Source organism: Cryptomeria japonica, chromosome 9, assembly GCF_030272615.1.
Source record: "Cryptomeria japonica chromosome 9, Sugi_1.0, whole genome shotgun sequence".
Taxonomy (NCBI): Eukaryota; Viridiplantae; Streptophyta; class Pinopsida; order Cupressales; family Cupressaceae; genus Cryptomeria; species Cryptomeria japonica.
This window is the reverse complement of record NC_081413.1, coordinates 546626308-546648196: the sequence shown is the minus strand read 5'-3', so window position 1 is coordinate 546648196 and position 21889 is coordinate 546626308.

Below are 21889 nucleotides of genomic sequence, written 5' to 3'. Positions count from 1 at the left end.
CAATTAAATTTCTATTTAAATAAATGAATATTTATTATTTATTTAAATCTCCACCACTTGCATTTTTCTAAAAAGGCAAGTTGCACACATTTAAATAAATGCATATTCATTTCAATCTACATCCACTTGCATTTTCCTGAAAAAGGCAAGTTGCACCACTATTTTAAATAAATGAATTATTTATTTAAAATCTTCTTTATCCTCACCCACTTGCATTTTCCTACAATACCCACTTGCACACTAACCTTTTTTCTAATTTCTTCCAATCCCTTCTAAATTAGCCTAATCCCCTCCTAAGCATTTACACATTCTTAAACTAAGGATTAGTAAGGAGTCACTTCTTAAAACAATTAAGGCTCTTACAAAAGCCTTAAAGACTTTCTCCCTTCTACAAGTTAACCCTCAAAGTCTCATCAAACCTTAAAGGCTTTAATCCAACTAACCCCCCTTTGACCCTTGGTTAGAGACTTTTTCTCTAACTCAACCATCTATCTAACCCTCAAGTCTCTTCAAGCATTTAATGCTTTGACCAATCTAACCCTTTAACCCTCGCACATTCCTTTAACCATTAGATAAAAGCTTTATCCATTAACCTAACCATACTTAACCACCTAGGGTTACCCTGATGTCCTCTCAAGCATTTAATGTTTCTTCCCTCTCTTCTCAAGCCTTCTCATGATGCCACTTGTCACCATGGCATTAGTGGAAGTTGCAAACATGGATTGAGGATCAAACCCTCCTCATGCAATCCTAGACCTTGCTAAGCCAAATCAATCTTGACCCTTCAATTGCCCATTTTGCCTATAAAAGGAATCCTCAACCTCAAGCGAAGGGAGGAAGCATTCTTAGCATTGATATTATAGTTGCATAGACATTTCTACTTTAGGTTTCTCATAGCAATTCTATTTTGTGCATTTGTATAGCAATAGAAGTTTATTTTCAACCACATTCAATCTTCCATTTGGCATCCATGACTTCATGCTAAAACTGAGAGCTATACTCAAGCAAGCATTTAGATCTTGGAGGGGAGAAGAACAAGGAAGAGCCATCAAGAGCATAATAGGAGCATCTTAGGGAGTCTCTTATCTCTTCTTTTCATTTGTTTTACTTCCATTTGTATGCTTTTTATTATCTTTTGATATGCATTTGAAGGTTAAAAGTTCATTTTGGTTTTGGATGAGACTAACTCATTGACATTTGAGCTTTGTTTTGTGTGTCCCCTTTCATGTGCTATATATATATGTTGTGTGTGTGTGTGTGGATTGTATATGAATTAAATGAAATAAGGTATCTTTTAACATTTGAAGGACGACTCAATGATTGTCACAGGTAATGGCTTGACAAGTAGAGTCGATTGTCAAATTTAAGTTCTATTTGTAAAACAATATTTGTTTGTTTGTAGGCTATTTAAGAACCATCATTCAAAACCATAAATGATGGTGAGAGGTAGAATTATGTTAAATTCTAGTAATGACAAGAAAAACTATTTGTTAGCCAAAAAAATGATATAGTACACTAAATTAGCAATATAATTGCATGGTTTGAACATTTGATGCCAAAAGTTAAAATTGTGATGTCATATGGTGCATTATTTATAATTAGTCCTATGGAATTGGTCTATTAAGACTTTTGAATTAACATCATTTATTAAACAATTTGGTACATAAATAGAGATTCTTAAAATCATGGGTCAAACATTTCTAGGGTTCCTTGGTAAATCGAATGGATGCATTCTTTGCATGATCATGGGAACCCACTTTCCTACCATCACCTTTGCAACTTTGAATATTCACACTATCAATGAAGAAAGGAGAATATTCATTTCATTTGATTGGCATGACCAAATATTTTGTGTCATGTTACCTTTATAGAGCTTTTGCATTCAAACACCTAATGGACATAAATCTATATCCATTAGTATTCCATAATCTTGCTACTACTTGAAAGTTTGTCCTTTAGTTCTCAAGCCACAACTATATCATTAGTATTTGAGCATAAGGAATTGATCCCATGGGGCCCCACTTCAAAACTAACAAAAAACTAGTCTTCAGGTTAGCTTCTATAACTATTAGAAGGACCAAATTTGGATAGTTGTACAAACATTCATATCATATTTCAACTATCCACCCTCTATTGTTGATTTCACCATATTCTACAATGTTCACATTGCACACCATTTCAACATGTTGACCTAAGAAAAACAAAGACATCTACTTCAACCTATATAGGAACACTCGATTATATACAAGTACAACATCCTTCCTTGTTAGTAACATGCTAAATTCACACATCTTCATGTCAGCCTCTAGCATCCGAAATAAAAAAGGCCTACCCTAATAGCTCCACACTTGTAACATGCCATTCCTATGTCCAAATTGAAAGCTTACAACTCTCTTTAAGACTACATACATGAATTCTTTGTAATTCTACTCTACTGGTTAAGCTCCTCCAACTTTGCACCATTCTAGACAACAACCACACTTTAGTGATTTCAACTAGAATCCAACTCAAACTTTCACAATACATTTCAATGTGTGCCATTGAACCACTTCACTATTAATATTTTTACTTTCTCACTATGTAATGTTTTGTGTTTCTCTTGACAAGACACCACAAGTTCAACAATTACCTCTCCTTTTAGTGTGAATGTACAAGGACCAATATCACTTGGCTTCTGAAAGCATATGCATCTAGGACCATAATTCAAACAATAATATTGCTAGAACACTTTGGACCTTCACTAGTTTTTAAGGAGTATGATTGCTTCACATCTTTATTAATTCATGAGCAAAAGTAAAGGCTCTATCTACAACAATCAAAACAATCAATATCTTTAAGTTATTATTAAAAACATGCACTACAAATTGTGCACCACATGCAACTTACATTAGTGCACCAAAATTGACCTTGTCTCATTTTTGGCATTGTCACCCCAAGGTATGTTTTAGTGAAACAAGGGTTACAACCCTACAATAAAGGGAAAGTGGTCTATACACAACCATTGTCTTTAGATAATCATAAAATTTGTACAAGTTTCTTCATAATGCACACTAGAACATGATGAAACCATTTCTCTATAAGAAAGTGTGAATGAATCAAGTGCAATTCTATGCATCTTGCAACTCACAAATTTGTGCTTTGGTTCAATATAAACAAATCTCTGTGATGTGGGGAAATAGGGTTCACTAGCTTGTATGGGCAAACTAGGAAGCTTAAGTCCTATTGTTTCTTTAATCACTTTGAGAGGGAGAATGATCTACTTGGCCCAAGATGTTCTTAGGCACAAGGTGAATTCAGTGGTCCGTCATGGGGGTATTTGAAGATGACTGCAATTTAGGAAGAAATATGTAAAATAGGGTGACAATATGACCTTTATGTGTGTACATGGAGACAATGAACTAGCAGACCAATTTCAACAAGAGATCCAATAGAGAAGACTGTAACCAACTTAAATAACAAATCACAGGCAAAAGTGGAGGGACCGAAGCAATTTGCTCGCCCCACTTTTGGCAGTTTCAACTCCAATGAATTGTAGACTATAGATCTCCACTTTTTTGCTTTGTACTTGTTCCTGTGGGTTCATCACCTATTATTGCACACAAAAAAGAGGGAAAAAGTTAGGTAGAAAGGGGTTTTCCTAAGTCAAACCTCAGTTTTAGAATTAACCAAGAAATTGAATTGAATTGAACTTGAAAGGAAAGCATGCTGATATATAGCGACGACTAGATTTGAGAATAAAAATACTTTTATACCTTAATGATGCAAATGCTTCTTTGAAGGTGATCACAAATGCTGATGCAATAGCATGACTCACAAAAGACCTAAAAGGACATCACAAAAGACATGCTTGCATGAAGGTTGTTAAAGGTTGCCACAATGAAAAATATGGTGGGATGAAATGCCTTGAATTCTTGAATTGAATTGCCTATAGTTCTCCTCCCATGCTTTGTGCGTATTTCATGATTACCCAAAATAAGGGAGGATACCTTGCTTATATACCTCTTCAAGCATTTTGAGGTGCAAAACTCAAAGTAGGCCGACACAGGAAACAATTTCCTGCTTAACCATGCCGACTGTTATGTGGTTTAAATTTGGGGCCAAACATGGCGGAGCATGGCCTCTTGATTGGATGGCTCCCAAGAGTAGGCCGCCTTGGGCACCTTGCTCCCTCCAATGTGGCCCCAAATTTGGACCCAAGGTCCCAAATGGGGAGGAGAAGCCAGAAGGACATTTGAAATTGAGCTGGGATGAATAAGACTGGATGCATGAGGCCATACATGCTGAAATAGGGCCTACATGAGCATGAAATTGCATAGGGATGCAATTTGCGATGCTACATTTAGCCCCTACTTCAGTGGGAGTATGAGCCTACACACATACTCAAGGTAAAGTAGAAGAAAGAGAAAGAGAGAGAGGCATTGGGAAAGCTTGCAAAGAGATAAAATATCACTAAGTTCAAGGGAACAAGCCCCCAAACCAAGGATCTTAACTCATACAACCACATGCAAGGACACACAAAAAAGAAAGACAAACAAACAAAGAGCGCCAGTACAAAAAAAAAAGGCTCCAAGTCAACTAGTTGATGAGACCTCGACAATAAAAATGTCTCAACCTGTAATATGATCCTTATAATACTATTGCAAGAGCATAGGTGGTTACCTGGAAAGAGCTAGAGCACACATCAAATATGAGACAAGACTCCATGAGCCAATCAACTAGAAACGGTATGCTATGGGATCACATAGGAGAGAGAAAGAGAGCATGGATTCCATGGGTTAGCAAGTTGTGTTATTCTAGTCAACACATCCCAAGGATAACTAAGGAAAGCATTGTATCCGAGGAAATCCACCAAAAATGATGCAAAAGGATAAACAACGAAAGCATTGTCTCCAAGGAAATCCGCTAAAAATGGTACAAAAAGGTAACCAAGGAAAGCATTGTCTCCAAGGAAATCTGCTATAATACACAAGGAGGCCACATATATGCCCCCTCCTTAAGATAGTGTAGAGCTATGGTGGCATCTTAAGGAAAAGAAGAACAAGGATACCCACCTTCAATCACCAAGGAAATGTCCATAAACAAGAATGCACATACAATCCTAGCCAAAGAGGCATAACTCTTGTGAGCCAAGGAGGAGATAGTTGTGAATTATCTTGCAACAAGTGTTAAGGGGTCCTTTTGAGGGATATGAAGGAGTAAGAGATCTTTTTTCAAAGACATCTACCTCCAAGAGGAGATCATGAACAAAAATAACATCATTGACCAAAACAAAGGAGAACAAGAATTCACACCTTCCTCCCATTGCTAGGTAAAATGATTCTTGATGAAGGATAACACACTTTTTAGCTCCAAGTGAGGGAGTTGTTTAAAATAGGCATACATCATCAAGAGAGGAAGAGGTTGTACCCAATGATGCACACATCTTGCATAAGAGAGAATCCTTGAGCACACAAACAATTCCACACAAGAGATGACATCGTATCATAAACAAATACCACTCAACCAAGGGAAAAGTGGATCCTTCGAGAGAATAATTGCACACATTCACCAATAATAGATTGTCCATAAGAGACATAGTATTTCAAAAAAAGAATAGGTCCAAAACAAGGAACACAAACGAATTTGCATGAAGGAAAATTTTATGCAAGAAAGAACACCGAGTTATAAAAAAAGCAACTCATAAAGGGAAAGGCCAAAATAAGAGATAAAATTGAAATATTATCCTTTCCCCCCAAGCAGGGAGGCAAGAAATGATGACTATTATGTTGGTGTCCAAGTATGATTGGAAATTAAGTTGCATCACCACTCATGACAAAGAGACCCCAATTAAGGTAAAATACCAATGTCATAGGGTAAGGAGCAACATAATAAACACTCAAATTCTATGTAGAAGGAATAAGATGGGAGTTCAACTTAGTGTCATCAAGTATTTGAATGATACCAATTACAATAAGTTGTTGAATTTTATTTTGCAAATCATGACATTCATTGGTGGCATGGCCATGGATTTGATGATACTTGCAAAAATAAGGATTGTCTTGATGTTTCTTACAATTATTTCTTCAATTTTTCAAAGGTAAATTAATTAAGTTGGCTTTAAGAAGCTCATACAAAATACTCTCTTGTTGTGGTGAAAAGTCAGAAAAAGATGTATTAGACAAACGAGGAGAGTCTTTGTAATGTACTGCATAAGGGCATGTGGAGAGGCCAAAAGGATGAATAGATGAAGAAGGGATATCCTTTGTTAAAAGATTCTTCTTTCCATCATTAACATTAATGTCCTCTTTGGTAAGTTGGGAAGAAAGATATTTATCATCTAAGACTTCACTCTTGCTTATTGTTATGCTAGGAGATAGATAATGAATGAAATGCATAACATAATTTTGCCTTAAAATTTGTTGATGATTAATGTAAACTATAGGAGAATAAGAAGGATCTAGAGAGATTGGTATACCAATATTTTGACCTTGCCCTCCTTGCACTAAAGTATCTTTATGACAAGAGAATGGTGTCATCTTGCTCTTCAATATTGTCTCTCCATTAGAGATAGCATTAACATGAGTATTAACATAAGATACCCTAGGAGAGGTACAAAAAATAATTCATTGTTCATCTATAGAGGGAAAGTCATTAAAATGAAAAGTAGGTATGTTATCATTAGTAAAGTAAGGTATAAAGTCATCCTTTTGCACCAAATTATCTTAATGGGTAAGAAAAGCTTTGGGAGGAGGATTAATACTATCTATCAATGCTTCATCTCTAGGAGAAATATCATGTATGAAAGGTGAGGTGACACTATGGAAGGTGTTTATGATACCATCCTCCTCCTCTAGGATATCCTTATTAGAGAAACCCTTTTTAGGAGAAAGATCAACATCATCCATCAAAATTTCATCCTTAGCAGAGAGAGTTTAAAAAAAAGTATTATCAATCTCTTCTTCCACTAAAATGTTCTTATGGGTAAGAGGATCTTCAAGAGAGAGTAAATCATAGCTATCAATAAAATAAAAACATGAAATATCGTCATATGCAGAAAAGGGAACATTATGGAGGTCTTAAATTAAATTCGAAATTGAATTAGCCAAGCAAGATAACAACTCCATTTATCAAATCAATAACTAAAACAATGTTCACTCAATGTATGCAATGAAATTATGAAAAGTTAGATTTGAAATCACCAAATCAAAAATATGTAAAAGCGTTGGGTTCACCAAAATTTGATGTGGGAAAATAGGGTTCACTATCTTATATGGGAAAACTAGGAAGCTTAAGGCCTATTTCCACTTTAATCACTTTGAGAGGGAGAATGATCCACTTGGCCTAAGATGTTATTAGGCACAAGGTGAATTTAGTGGTCCCTCGTGGGGATACTTGAAGATTAGACTTTGCAATTTAGGAAGAAAGATGTGAAATAGGGTGACAAGATGACCTTTTTATGTGTATAGGGAGATAGTAAACTGGTGGACTAATTTTGGCAGAGGATCGAGTAGAGTAGATTATAACCAACCTGCAGGACAAATCTCAAGCAAAAGTGGAGGGAGAAAGGAGATATGCTCGACCTACTCCTGGGACTATGGTGATATGCTTGGCCCGCTCTTGATAGTTTCAACTCTGACGAATTGCAAACTGTGGATCTCCTCCTGCTTGCTCTATACCTATTTTCATGGGCTCGTCATATGTTCTTGCACACAAAAAGAAGGGAAAATGTTGGGTAGAAAGGGGTTTGTCTAAGTCAAACCTTAGTTTTGGAATTAACCAAATTGAATTGAATTAAAATTGAAAGGAAAGCATGTTGATATATAGCATAGGCTAGTTCTAAGAATGATAATGTCTTATACCTTGATGATGAAAATGCTTCTTTGAAGGTGATCACAAATGTAGATACAATAGCATGACTCACAAAAGACCTAAAAGGACTTCACAAAAGACATCCTTGCATGAAGGTTGTTGAAGATTGCCACAATGAAGAATATTGTGGGATGAAATGCCTTGAATGCTTGAATTGAATTGCCTATAGTTCTCCTCCCATGTTTTGTGTGTGATTCATGATTACCCAAAATGAGGGAGGATACCTTGCTTATATACCTCTCCAAGTATTTCAGGGTACAAAACTTGGAGCAGGCTGATATGGGAAAAGATACCCCACAATCATGCTGATTGTTATGTGGTTTGAATTTGGGGCCAAACATGGGTGAGCATGGAGCCTTGATTGGCCCGCTCCCTGGAGTAGGTTGCCCTAGGTGCCTTTCTCCCTCCAATGTAGCCCCAAATTTGGACCTGAGGTCCAAATTGGGAAGGAGAAGCTAGAATGAAATGTGAAATTGAGCTGGGATGAATGGGATCGGATGCATGAGGCCATACATGCTAAAATTGGGCATTGAGCGAGAAATTGCATAGGGATGCGATTTACAGTGCTACAATCTCATGCTTCTATCTTCCCTTGCATACAAAAAACACCAAGATACACAATACATAGGTAATTCCAACAAAAAAGAATCACATGTTTGCCCAACCATCAATTATAATGATTACTCACAAGTTAATGCAAGACACATACTGTTCAATCACATCATGCAAATTCATGGCCATATGCCATCTTAGAATTCCACACATTAGCTTTTGACATCAACTTGTCTAGAATCCTTTAGCACACATCTCCATATTGTAGGTGACTTTTCACACGGCTACACATGTTGTAGTTCATAATCGTATACTTTCAAGACATGTCCACACCCAACACAACATTAGAATGCTATCTAATTAACAACATATTACATCTATCGCTTAGGCATGTGCATAAAGATGGGGGACCAAAAAATGGCCACAAACACTTTTTACTCCATGATAGGTAAATGCAAGCGCATTATAGCATGTTTGCATTATGGCTTAATAATGATTGAGCTTAGTTCGGTCACTACTGAGACATAATGCAATCATGTTACGATATGGGCACATTAATATGCTCACATCTGCCTATGATAAAAATATAAAAAAGAAAACCAAACCTATTTTAGCTCGATCTCATTTGTCCCCAATGCTTAAACATGATATAAGAATCATATAAACATGTTTGGATACCATTAGAGTGAATTCGACCCATCACTATGCCACCACAATGTCTACGAGGTCAAGGAGGTAAGATTTCTATGTTTTTCATAGTTTAATTTAGATTAATATTTACTTTTCAATTGTTATGCTTCAATTTTTTTTTAAAATTAGGAGTTAATTTTTTTTAAGACCCCTAAACCCTATTTCACCAAACAATGTGCATGAGGGAGATACAACTAAAGACTAGTAACAATAATAAAAAAATACTCCAAACATTAGTTGAAATGTTCAAAAATCTTAATGCATCACGTTCATGTCGGAGTGCCCTTGCCATATCCTTGGAATCTATTATTTTTAATATAGATTATGTTAATGGCCAAATAAACATATGGTCAAATCATAGATAGAATCCATGACAATTCTTTTTTGCAAAATTATCATATAAAATAGTGAAAGAAAAAATTTAAATCCAATTTGTGTGTATCTTTGTGGATGTGAGAATGAATGCACCTATGTATAAACGTTGCAAAAATTGTGTATTCATTGGTGCGAACATGATAAATAAGGGATAATTTTTGGGATAGGTGGTGGATTATTTTTTACAATACCCCATGCAATAATAAAAAGGTGTCAATATATTTCTTGAAGATTCTCAATTATGGGTTTGTCCTCAATGATATTTCAAATTATTTTTATATGAGAAATTTTTGAAGTAAAGACAAGGGCTCTATATAAGGTTGGGAGGGGGCATGTCATGCCCAAGACAAATAATTAAGACCCCTAGCTAAACTAGACATTCAAGATGTGATAGTCCCTTCTATTGTGCAGGAGAGCATTGAGGTGCAGACCTTATAGTCTATCAATTCCCTCACACAATTATTACAAGGATAATGTTGACGTGGAGACCTTACAATCTATCAATTCCCTCCCATAAACATTATTACAACATAACAACATTCTTTCATTGGGTGATGATGGTGAGGATTGTAAGCATGGATAAACATAATCCATCAATCAGCCCGCATGGGTAGGTGAGTTGGCTTGGGTCATTGATTTTCTCCCCATGGGTCTCAGATTTGACTCTCTCCCTGGATTTATGAGGGGGGACTACTTGCGGGCTATGGATCCTCCCCACAAGGGACTAGTCTTGCCTTAGCTCGCCCCTTCGTTAACCCCAACTTGGAAATGAGTAAGACCAAGGTAAAGCGGGTGGGCTTTGGGTTGGTTCATGGGGATACCCCTGTCGTAGCAAAAAAAAGACAATATCCATCAATCGCTTTTCCATCTTCCTAGTAGATAAAGAGAAATTATCTTATTTAGGGATTTTTTTGTGTACTTTATGATGGTTTAGACAATCTTTTTATCTTGATGTAATGTTATTCTGTATCTCAAAATTTGTTGTGAGTGTTTCTATATAGTTCTTATTTTGGAACCTTATGAGGCTCCATTTGAGCTCATATGAAATCCTTCTTAGATATAATTTTTAAGTGAATATACTTTTTTTGTGTACTTCATAGTGATGCTATTTGTACTCTTTAAGATCCAAAATTATACTTTTAGCATTACAAAGTACTCTTGAGAGATGAAGCTTGGAAGGTTTTACTTCATTACTATGTTTCTATAGGAGTGTTATGTGGGTGTAAATCCTAGATAGATCTTAGTCTTCATTATTCTCATAATGTAAGAGCCTTTAGAAAGCCATGACACTTATATCACCAAATGTAAGTCTTAGCCATAGATTATTTGGAATAAAAATAAATTCAAGTTTTTTTTGTCTATTAAATAGTTTATTTGGTGGTCTCCTATTATCACTTTCTAGGATAAACCCCTTGTTGAAAGTTCTTGGGTCTATTCATTTAATTTTTTAAATAGAGGTATTAAAAGTTTCTCCAATCCTTCTTCAAGGACCACTAGAGGCCTTATTTATTGGCCTAAATCCAAGGTGAATTATAGACTCACTATGTAGGATTTTAAATTCTTTAATATTGTTGTCAACTTCATTATTATGAAAATGTTACTCAAAATTGGGACTAAAAGTTTCAAACCATGGTGGAAAGATCGAAAATGTATCATGATATACCATTTGTTAACTATCAATATCACAACTCGGTTATGCTTCACTTTTTCCACATATGTATATGGTGTAAAATATTAATGAAATATAGTCTTTAGATTCTCATTAATTGGTACTTCACAGTGTAGATTTTAGAATATTTTATAGGATATTATTGAGCCATATATTATTATTTTGCATTGTACATTCATGTTTAGAGCCTTGTTATTGAATCTGGATCAATTCATTTGTGAGTTTACAATTCTTGTTATCCTTTTTGTGGGCATCTACAAACACTCAAACACATTTTCTAGGCTTTCCCTAAAGCTCAAATTGGTTGACATTGAAAATTCATGATCTGTAAGCCACTTAGACTCCACCTTTCTTCTTGGCATATGATCTTCATAGGAGATTGATCCAAAATCTCTATTGGATATAGCTATGTCTAGAATGCTTTTAAAGTGATAACCCTTTTTAGTATTTAGAAAGAAATTTTGTTGTTTTTGTTGGACATGTTGTTTATAAACATTTTCCATCTATGTACTAAATTGATGATATGTTCCAACATGTTAATGCAAATACACGTCCAAGCTAATAAAGTTCCAGTTAAACTAGCCCACTTATAGGTTCTTCTTGATCACTAGGTAAAGGTCCCTTATATAGTTGTTAGAGTGCCATTGACTTCCCATCCTTTAAATAGGGGCCAATCCCCTACTAGAGAGTGTGGACATGAAAAAAGTCAAAATATGCACGAGTATGACGATTCTCATCGTTCTTATTATATTGCTCGTGGTCACAGTGTTGATGGTTGGTCCCACTCCTCTCATTGAAGTTCACCTTCTTTTTTAGTATTTAGAAAGATATAAATTTTTCTCTTTTTGTTGGACATGTTGATAGACATTTTTCATGTATGTACTAATTCGATGATATGTTCCAACATGTTAATACAAATACAAGTGCAAGCTAATAAAGTTGCACTTAAACTAGCCCACTTATAGGTTCTCCTTGATCACTAGGTAGAGGCCCCTTGTATTGTTGTTAGAGTGCCATTGATTTCCCCTCCTTCAATTAGGGGCCACTCCCCTATTAGAGGGCGTGGACATGAAAAAGTCAAAATATGCACGAGTATTGCAATTCTCATGCTTCTCATTATATATCTTGTGGTCACAGTATTGATAGTTGGTCCCATTTCTCTCATCAAGTTTCACCTTCTTTTTGGCATCATTTTAGAGTAGCTCTAACTTGGCCAAAAATTAGTTAATTCCTTAAGCTTGCCCTAACCATTTCTCCTACTAGAACTTCCTCTTAGCCTCTTGAGGAAGTGTAAACCAATAAGTATAATCTTGATGGTGCCCCTATTAGCATGACGAATAGGAAAATTTGAATGTGTAAAAATTAAATGATTGGTACCGACCTTCTTCTAGTGGTTCTAAAACTCTAGCTACTTAGTAGCTTTGTTTTTCTCATTTATATGTATTCCCTAGCTTTCTTTTTTCGGTGATATAATATATGTTGAAAGACTTTTATAGTTAATATAAATGCCTATTTCATTTTTTTTTAAATGATTTGAAATCACCATATAAAATATTTATATTTAATGTGGGCTTTGAGCCCTGATCCAATTTGTTCACAAGTTTCAAAATTTATGTTGATGCTGCTGGAGTTATGCCCAATACCTTGTGCTCCACACCCTTGCTGGGCTAGTGTGCTTGTGGGCTTTGTGCCCCTGCTGGACAACTGTGCTCATGGGTCTAGACTATTCACATTCATGTTGTGCTTGTTGGTATTTTGGTATGGTTTTGTCATTGATGTCAACACCTACTGAAAACAAGCACTTTGGAGATCCAGCAACATTCACCAGCAAGCAAGTAACTATTGCACAGTTATTGGTATATGGTTCACCGACAGGATATAATGTTCATCGGTACCTGGAATGATATGGAAGACACTTGATAATGTCGAAGACATCGTGTGGACACTTTGTTTTGAAGAATTAATCATTGGTATATTCATATTTGCATATTTGCTTTTACCGACAAATAGGTCCAGGTTATCTAGGGTTACACCGGCAGGTTTATCTTTTCCAGATCAGCATGGCATGCTATGGAGATGATTTATTATTGATGTAAATGCATTAAGCCGACATGTTTAATTGGTTATTGCATCGGATATTATATTCTATGTAATGTTTATTGTAATATCTTGTAGACCCAACCTACTTAAATTGGTCTTAGGTTATGGTATAAATGTATGATCTTATTTGTAAGATCAAGTGTAGAATGCGAAAAAGAATTGAGTGAAGGTATATGCAAGATTAAGCAGAGGTATACACGAAGACATCATTTGAAGGTGAAGCTAGGTATTTGTGTAAGCATATCAGCATTACACCGGTACTAAATCCAGTATATGAAGATGCTATTTTGTGCAGTACACTCTTATTGGATTTAACCATCCAACTGTAGTTAGTGTGACTCTCATTTTGTGATTGAGCAGTGAGCTCTAGGCTGTTGGCCTTTCTGCATGTGCAGACCCCATTTATGTACACTTACTATCTGCAGTAGTATCATCTGATTGTGGGTAAGGTTTCCCACTGTGATTTTTCCCCTTACAGGGTTTCCACGTACAAATATTGGTGTTATGTGTTGTGGATGACTTTATGTTTATGTTTCATGCATTAATCTTTACCGGTATAACAATTTACTGTTAACACTGTCTACCGGCATACTTAACTGGTTTACCGATATTAAGCATCAAGTTCGTTAATTGGTTTTTGGTTTGAATTTATTTGACAACTGATTCACTCCCCCCCACCCCCTCTCTTAGTTGTCTCTGGGACCTAACAATTGGTATTAGAGCCCAGTCCTCTTTTGCAAAAGTTTAACAACTTGAGGAGATCCAATGTCTACTAATTACTTCAGGAAGGACAGTCCTAAACTTGATGGAACCAACTATGGGATATGGAAGATTAGGATGGAGACACATCTGAATTGCATTGGTAAAGACATCTGGGAAGTTACAAAGAATGGTTATACTATTGTTGTAGCTGGTCAGACTGCTCCAACTACCTTAGCTAAAGATGAAGAAAATGATTGCAAAGCAAGAGAAACACTTTTGAGCACATTATCAGATCAACAAATCATGGGATTATCATATAGGTCTACTGCTAAAGCTATTTGGGATCATTTGGAAACACTAAATGAAGGAGATTCCACAGTCAAGATTGCAAAACTTGAAAGCTTCCGAGTCAGGTATGAACATCTGAAAATGGAAGAAGATGAAAGGATTTCTGCTTTTATGGAAAGAGTAAATGAAATTGTTTTGGATATTAAATGTTGTGGAGGAACCCTGAGTGAGGATGAAATTGTTTCAAAAATATTAAGAGGATTGCCACCGGCATATAAAATGAAGGTTACTGCTATAAATAAGTTAAGAACAATGCCTAATACATTAGTAACTAGGGATACATTGATTGAAAAACTTTCAGCGTTTGAAATTGAGGAATTTGGTCTTGTTGCTACTATAAAAACTGATTTGGCCTTTAAAGCATCAACATCATCTGCTCCATCATTTGACAAATCAGGCTGGAAAGCCTTTTATGCAAGAGAACTTGAAGAAACCAAGAAGGACAATGAAGAGCTTGAAGAACTTGAAGCACTATTTGCAAGAAAAATGCCAAAAGGTCCAGTTGGAAGTAAGTATGAAGGTAAAGCACCGTTTAAATGTTTTAACTGCAATAAGATTGGTCATATGGCTTCAAGATGCCCTGATAGACATGCTAGACTAAGAGAAGAAGCTAGAAGAACATACAAGCCTAATCCAAAATATCAGAGATACAGATTTAAGAAGAACAAAGACAAATCTTGTTACATTGCTGATGAAGGTGTGACTGATGATTCTGATGAGGATCCAGCAGACAATGGATGGGTTTTTGTTGCTATAACAGAGGATCAACCAACACCTACTGCTCAACCGGGAGAACAAGCCCTACAGCTAAAGTTGAAGCAAAGGATGAATGGATCATTGACTCAGGATGCTCACATCACATGACCGGAGACAAAGGTAAATTCTTGAACTTTCAAGAATACAATGGAGGTTTAGTAAGATTTGGAGATGACAAAGCCTGTTCAATCAAAGGTAAGGGTTCAATATCTCTAGATGGTAAGCATAACACTGACAATGTCTACTATGTTGAAGGATTAAATCATAATCTTTTAAGTGTTGGTCAATTAGTTGAGAAAGGATATCAGTTACAATTTAAAAATGGAAAATGCAAAATCATGAATAGAACTGGTTTGGAAATTGCAACCGGTAATCAGACTAGAGGTAACATCTTTCATTTGGATAACAGTGAAAAGGCATGCTTAATTGCACATATAGATGAAAGTTGGTTATGGCATAAGAGACTATGTCATGTAAACTTTGATTGCATGGTAAAGATCAGTACTTCTAAGGCAGTTAGAGATCTACCTAAAATTGTGAAACCTCAGAATACAATTTGTAAGGAATGTCAATTTGGAAAACAAGTTAGACCTAGTTTCAAAAGTATTCCAGAAAAATCCAATATTGCTCTTGATTTAATTCACACTGATTTATATGGTCCAGCTAGAACTAAAAGCTTACAAGGTGATAGATATTTCATGCTAATTATTGATGATTATTCTAGAATGTGTTGGGTTACTTTTCTCAAAGAAAAATCAGAAGCACTTGGGAAGTTCAAACTGTCAAAATCAATGGTTGAGAATGAAACCGATAAGAAAATCAAATGTTTAAGATCAGATCAAGGAGGAGAATTCACATCTAAGGACTTTAATACATTCTGTGAAGTGAATGGAATCAGAAGACAATTATCAGCACCTCGGACACCATAGCAAAATGGAGTTGTTGAAAGGAAAAATAGAACTATTTTGGATGCAGCAAGAAGTATGTTATCAAAAGAAAATCTACCACGTGTATTGGAGAGAGGCAGTTAGCACTGTTGTCTATACATTCAACAAAGTTCACATCAAAGGTGAAACCGGTAAGACCCCTCATGAACTATGGTTTGGTAATACTCCTACTCTTAAGTATTTCAGAATTTTTGGAAGTAAATGTTATATTAGAAGAGATGAGTATATTGGCAAATTTGATCCTAGAAGTGATGAAAGAATATTTCTTGGTTATTCATCTAAGAGCAAGGCATATAGATGTTTTAATAAAAGATTGCAGAAAATTGTTGAGAGTACAAATGTAAAGATTGATGAACAATTCAGAGGAACTTCAAGGTATATAGACTCTGAACCGCCAACAGAAATTGTGACAAATGAACCTACACTGAATCCACCGGTACAGAATGAAGATCCAGTTACCACGGTATCATCAGAGGATTCCACAGTAATTGAAGAACAACAACAAACTAAGACACCCCGGTATGTAAGATTGAATCATTCTGAAGATCAGATAATTGGAAACAAATTTAAAGGAGTTATGACAAGAGGAAAATTGGCAAATGAAGAGGTATGTCTTATTTCTCAAATTGAATCATCATCTATCAATGAGGCATGTGAAGATAAATTTTGGATTAAAGCTATGGAAGAAGAATTAGGACAAATTGAGAAAAACAATACTTGGACATTAGTTCCCTAGCCTAAAAATAAAAATGTAATTGGAACCAAATGGGTATTTAGAAACAAACTTAATGAGGATGGTAAGGTTGTCAGAAATAAAGCAAGACTAGTGTGTAAGGGATATTCTTAGAAAGAAGGAGTTGATTACAATGAAACCTTTGCACCGGTAGCCAGAATTGAGGCAGTCAGATTATTTTTGGCTTTTGCAGCTCACAAGGATTACAAAGTTTATCGAATGGATATTAAATGTGCATTTTTGAATGAAGATCTTGAAGAGGAAGTATATATTGAACAACTTGATGGATTTTCCTTGACAGATGACAATGATATGGTTTGCAGGTTAAGAAAAGCTCTGTATGGATTAAAACAAGCCCCAAGAGCTTGGTATGCAAGGTTGGATAAGTATCTTTTAAAGATTGGTTTCACTAAAGGAAAAACAGATAGCAATTTATATTACAAAATAACTAAAGATGACATCTTGATTATTGAAGTATTTGTTGATGATATAATCTTTGGAGGAGAAGATGGATTATGTAAGGAATTTTCTATTAAAATGCAGCAAGAATTTGAAATGTCTATGATTGGAGAAATAAAATTCTTTTTAGGATTGCAGATTTCACAAACTGATAAAGGTATATTTTTGAGTCAATCCAAGTACTTGAAAGAATTACTAAAGAAATTTAGGATAGAGAACTCTAAACCGGTAAGCACACCTATGACTACAAATGACAAATTATCTCAAAGGGATGAATCTACACCTGTTAATCCAACTAGATACAAATCTATGATAGGAGGTTTACTGTATTTGACACAAACCAGGCCTGATATTATGAATGCAATATGTATTGTTTCTAGATTTCAAAGTAATCCTAGGGAAAATCATGAATCAATAGTAAAAAGGATTTTCCGGTACTTACAAGGCACAACAAATCTTGGATTATGGTATCCTAGAGATGAAAATGTTGATCTATGTGCATACACATATGCAAATTTGGCAGGAGATGTGGATGATAGAAAAAACACCACTGGAGGAGCATTCTTTCTTGGAAAGAGATTAGTTTCTTGGCTGAGTAAGAAACAGAGTTGTACATCTTTATCAACAGCAAAATCAAAATATGTTGCAACAGCAACTAACTGTACACAGGTACTATGGCTTAAGCAAATGTTTAAAGACATAAAGGTAAAATGCAAGGAACCCATTACTATATATTGTGATAACACTGCAGCAATTGATATATCTAAGAATCCGGTATTACATTCTAAAACAAAACATGTTTCTATCAAACTGAATTTTCTAAGGAAAAAAGTTGAAGAAAAGGAGATAAAACTAGTTTATGTGAATACTAAAGAACAACTTGCAGATATTTTCACAAAACCTTTGCCTAAGGAGACTTTTGAATATCTCAGAGATCAGCTTGGAGTCATACCACCACTGGTAGAGACTTAGACAGTTGATGATTGTCATCAACCGGCAGAATTAAAAGACAAATCTTTTACTTCGGTCTTTGATGAGGAAGCTACTTCTCAGGGGGAGTAGTTGGTATTTTGTATGAACTTGATTTTTGTAACTTTGGCATTTGATGTCAAAGGGGGAGAGATATCTATGGAAAAACACATTATCTACACATTATCTTTTGAGGAGAGATTGGTATTGAAAATAAATATTTGGATAAACACATGTTGCTCCCAGGGGGAGAAATTGTTGTCTAAGGGAGATTGTTGGTTTTTGGTATTTGGCATTTTAGTTTTGACATTTTGACGGTTTTTCCATCTTGTGTTGCCATCAATGCCAAAGGGGGAGATTGTTGGTATTTTGGTGTGGTTTTGTCATTGATGTCAACACCTACTGAAAACAAGCACTTTGGAAATCCAGCAACATTCACCGGCAAGCAAGTAACTATTGCACAGTTACTGGTATATGGTTCACCGACAGGATATAATGTTCACCGGTACCTGGAATGATATGGAAGACACTTGATAATGTCGAAGACATCATGTGGACACTTTGTTTTGAAGAATTAATCATTGGTATATTCATATTTGCATATTTGCTTTTACCGGCAAATAGGTCCAGGTTATCTGGGGTTACACCGACAGGTTTATCTTTTCCAGATCAGCATGGCACGCTATGGAGATGATTTATTATTGATGTAAATGCATTAAGCCGACATGTTTAATCGGTTATTGCATCGGATATTATATTCTATGTAAAATGTTTATTGTAATATTTTGTAAAGCCGACCTACTAAAATTGGTCTTAGGTTATGGTATAAATGTAAGATCTTATTTGTAAGATCAAGTGTGGAATGCAAAAAAGAATTGAGTGAAGGTATATGCGAGATTAAGCAGAGGTATATATGAAGACATCATTTGAAAGTGAAGCTAGGTTTTTGTATAAGCATATCAGCATTACACCGGTACTGAATCCAGTATATGAAGATGCTATTTTGTGCAGTACACTCTTATTGGATTTAACCATCCAACTGTAGTCAGTGTGACTCTCATTTTGTGATTGAGCAATGAGCTCTAGGCTGTTGGCCTTTTTGCATGTGCAGACCCCATTTATGTACACTTACTATCTGCAGTATTATCATCTGATTGTGGGTAAGGTTTCCCACCGTGATTTTTCCCCTTATAGGGTTTCCATGTACAAATATTGGTGTTATGTGTTGTGGATGACTTTATGTTTCTGTTTCATGCATTAATCTTTACCGGAATAGCAATTTACTGTTAACACTGTCTACCGGCATACTTAACTGGTTTACTGGTATTAAGCATCAAGTTGGTTAATTGGTTTTTGGTTTGAATTTATTTGACAACTGATTCACCCCCCCACCCCTGTTGTCTCCGGGACCTAACAGTGCTTTCATGTTGGGTCTAATGTACCCCATTTGTGGCCTCACTTGGTCTCGGTCTAGGCTAAAAATCTTGAAGCTCACCGATAAAAAAATAAAAAAAATATATAATATCTCACTATTATATGACGTCATCTTTAGCATGCTTGTGATTGGAATGTATTTTCTTTTGCAGAAAGCCTTGAAATGATTCAAAAAATATAAAATTTTAGTACTCTACTTAGTCATTGTACTTTTGGACAATTAGAAAGTCAATAGTAATTTTACACCTCATCCCTACTAAAAATGGAAAAATAATTGTCTTAGCGAAATTTTAAGTGTCAGATTTTGTTTTCTATTTGTTCAGCGCTTTCAGTTATCCAGTTCTTTCCTTAAGCAATGCAATTACAGAATCTCTCCTCCATGAATCCCATTCCTTTGTCGCTCACATCTTAGTTTTCTTCTAGAAAATATTCAGGCAACTTACTTACAATACTTGTTCTGGATACACTTCTCCGAGTCTTTCTTACATTCCTCTTAATCAAACTGTAAAATATCTGTTGGTATACTCAACCATTGTGAGAAACTGCTATGCTTAAAACGAATCATTTTTCTTGTGTGACCAATCTTTCAGCTTTGTGATGAGACAAATGATGATTATTTGTATGAAAATTTATGATAAGAAAGTGGACAAGTACTTTGGAAAAACTAATTCCAGTAAAACAAAGAAACAAATAATCTTCTGTAGCACTTACAGAGAACAATATATAAGATCTAACAAAAAGTGTACAGTTCACCCATTCACAAAAATATATATAATTTACAATCCATCCACGCACAAAAATGACAAACAATTACCATATTTTTATCATAATGCACCTCTAAGCTTTACTCCTCCACAACATATCAACAGTCTCAATGGTCTCTTCAATCTGAAACCTGTTCTGGACTTTTGAGGGTAAGGTAATGTGCGGAAACCTCTTACCCTTCGCAAAACTCTTTCTTTCTTTCTTCTTTTTCTTCTGATCACTAAAAATTTCATTTTTCTAACCTGTGTTGAACTGGTTAAATTTGTTTGCCTTGTGGAATCTATACTAATCTCAGGCTGCCCACTTTTGCTTTGCACTGCTTTTCTCACATATTCCCAATCATCTAAATCCAAGTGACTAACAATGCTGGTGCTGCCAACAAAACAAGGCCATATCTCCGTGGGAACACTGGTGTAGTCATGAGGAGATGCATTCTCCAAACGGAACAGACGTTCAAGAGAAGAATCCCCATCTTTCATCAACTGCAAAAGCTTTCCACGCCTGCGAGACCCATTTTTCTCAACAACTGCATCTCTGCTAATGGGATTCCTATTAAGAATGTATTGCTCTTTCTGGTATCTTATAATCTTAACAATCTTCTCTTTCACAATTTCCCTGCTGATGTTAATGTCCTCATCATTCACTTCCTCAATCTCACTCTGCAGTTTCCCACTGCTTTGCCTCATTAATCTCATAACCATTGGAAATAAGTCACATTTGGATCAATGATGGGTTAGTCAAAGAGAGGCCAGCAGTTTAGTTGGTAGAGCACTCCAGTACCAAATGAAAGGTTCTTAGATTGCATCTTAACTAGATCATATGAATTATAGCTCAACATGTGGTATTAAAGCCGGGCTAGGAGTTTCAAGTATCTGTAGTGTGACATAAGAAGGATGTTGGAAATAAGTCTCTTCTGGACTCTGAACCAATGATGGACTTAAGAGAGGTTATGGAAATAAGCCATACCTGAAGTGATGATGGACTTAAGAAAGATGTTGGAAATAAGCCACACCAAAACCAAGGATGGACTTAAGAGGGATGTTGGAAATAAGTCACATCTGAACCAATGATGGACTTAAGGAGGAAGAAGGATGTTGGAAATAAGCCACACCCTCAACAATGGACTTAAGAGGGATTTTGGAAATAAGCCTTGACTTAAGAGGGATGATGGAAATAAGCCACACCCAAACAGACAATGGACTTAAGAGGGATGTTAACAGAGATGTTGGAAATAAGCCACACCCAAACCAATGATAGACTTAAGTGGTATGTTGGAAATAAGTCACATCCGAACCAAATATAGACTTAAAGAAATGTTGAAAATAAGCCCCAATGAAACTATAGATATATTTAAGAGGGATGCTGAAAATAAGCGGTGCACTATAGATTGATCAATAAAAACCCAATAACTCAATTGTTAAAACGCTCCAACAACAAATAAAAAGAATCATCATAACTGATGAAGAATGCCAATTTTCATTCCTACACTAGATTGGTCTTATTGTGTTAATTATCTTCTCCTATTTCTCCACTTAACTACAA